The sequence below is a fragment of the Otolemur garnettii genome, unplaced genomic scaffold (assembly GCF_000181295.1).
Source record: "Otolemur garnettii isolate 467f Iridium unplaced genomic scaffold, OtoGar3 scaffold00015, whole genome shotgun sequence".
Lineage (NCBI taxonomy): Eukaryota > Metazoa > Chordata > Mammalia > Primates > Galagidae > Otolemur > Otolemur garnettii.
This window is the reverse complement of record NW_003852410.1, coordinates 29,460,465-29,462,346: the sequence shown is the minus strand read 5'-3', so window position 1 is coordinate 29,462,346 and position 1,882 is coordinate 29,460,465.

The window sequence follows — 1,882 nt, the reverse complement described above, 5'->3', positions numbered from 1 at the left end:
AACTGGTCAACACAGCCTTCATGTCATTTTCTCAGTTATTGCTTTAAAACGTTCACATTCTACTCTTAGAAAGATTCACCTGTACCCCTATAAGATAAACCTCAGAAGTGATCCCTCCAAACCCCCTAGAATGAAGGATTTTTAGGGGCAGCAAGTAGGGTGACAATCCCAATGACCCAAGCCCCAAATTGGCTGCAAGGCAGGTGCTTTCACTGAGGGATGATTCCTTGAAAATCCCTGGCATGAACACAGGCCCACATCCCTCACCAAAACTCCAGGGCCAGATTCATTCAAATTCAGAACTGTTCTAATCTAGAAAGGTATCTCGGTGTGTGTACCATAGCTCATGTAGCACCCTCAGTGGGGTCTGGGGCCACCACACATGATCAAGTAAATGTGTGTCCTCATGCATTCTTCTGTGCAACATAGGCATGTCCACAGGAAGTGGAACATGCGCTGTAATTACAGGGCGCACCTTAGTTCAGATTAAACGTGGTGCGAGATGAAGAGATTTGGGTTCTAGAATTTTTTCAGGTTTCACTACTGCATACTATGGGAAGGCAGCCTGCATTCCAGGTCCCACTGCCCTGCTCAGGGGTGGGCAGTGTCCTGAGGAAGAAACTCCATTCTTCCCAGGCGCAAGGAGCTGTGGGCAGAGGGGTGTGGTCCACAGCTCCCTCTTGTGCTAACTAGAAGCAGCAGGTCCTCATTTTTATTTAATAACTATTAGTGTTACAAAAATGACTTTAAAATAAATCAAAAGAATGTACACAGAGCGGACCCTCGAGCTGGTTTTGTGGATTTTTTTTTTTTTTACATAAATGGAGTCACACTGGATGTTACTGTTGACCAACCTTTGCCCTTCTCTTTATACTCTTCTAGGTCCAAACCCACAGATCACCCCCAGTTCCTAAAAGGGAGGTACAGAGTCCTCCAGAGGAAGTTGGAGGGGGAAGGTGAGAACCTCTTTGTAGGCACTCCTCTGAACTCTTAGGGCAAGATCTCTGAATTTTCAAAAAGGATTTCAGGACTCTCCAGAAACAGGCCTCTTCATTACAGCATGGTTATCTCTCCCCCAGAGTCTCCCTTTCTGGAGTCTGGCTTTTTTGGTGGGGAATGTTTTCTGAGATCTCTTCTAAGGTAGTTTTCCTCCATCATTTAATACATTTCAGAATGCTGAATGAGACAAACAGCTTGGCTTCAGCTTCAGCCTCTAGACAAGCAGTGGAGTGAGTGGCTGGGGAGCAGAACCACCCTCCCTTGGCAGCCAGGGAGGGGTGGGTGCTGAGCCAGGGGACAGGCCATCTTGCTGCTCTCTAGGAGATGGGGGTAGTTTGGACTTGACTGTCTAGGTAAGGGCTTCTAGTCTTTTTTTCCATTGTCTGGTGAGTTGCCCTAGATAATGCGCTGGTGCTGCTCATGTCCTTCCTGTCCTTCCGGGTCTGTCCTTCCCTGTTCTCACTGCTGCATCCCCCTACCCCCTTGCTGAGTGTTGGCTGCTGATAGCTTAAAGAGAGTACCCTCAGACTACTGTGGATGCCTGAGAGGCTATATCTCATTCTCCTCTCGCTTCCTAGGTTGCCAGATAAAACCCAACATGCCCAGTTATATTTCAATTTCAGATAAACAGTGAGTACTTTTTTCATATAAGGTTGTCCCTTTGGGCTGGACATGGTGGCTCACACCTGTAAATCCTAGCACTCTGGGAGGCCAAAGCTGGGGTAGAGGGTGGGGTGTGTGTGGACTGCCTGAGCTCAGGAGTTTGAGATCGGCCTGAGCCAGTGCGAAACCTCCCATCTCTTAAAAAAAAATCTCCTGGCTCGGCGCCTGTGGCTCAAATGGCTAAGGCGCCAGCCACATACACCTAAGGTGGCGGGTTCAA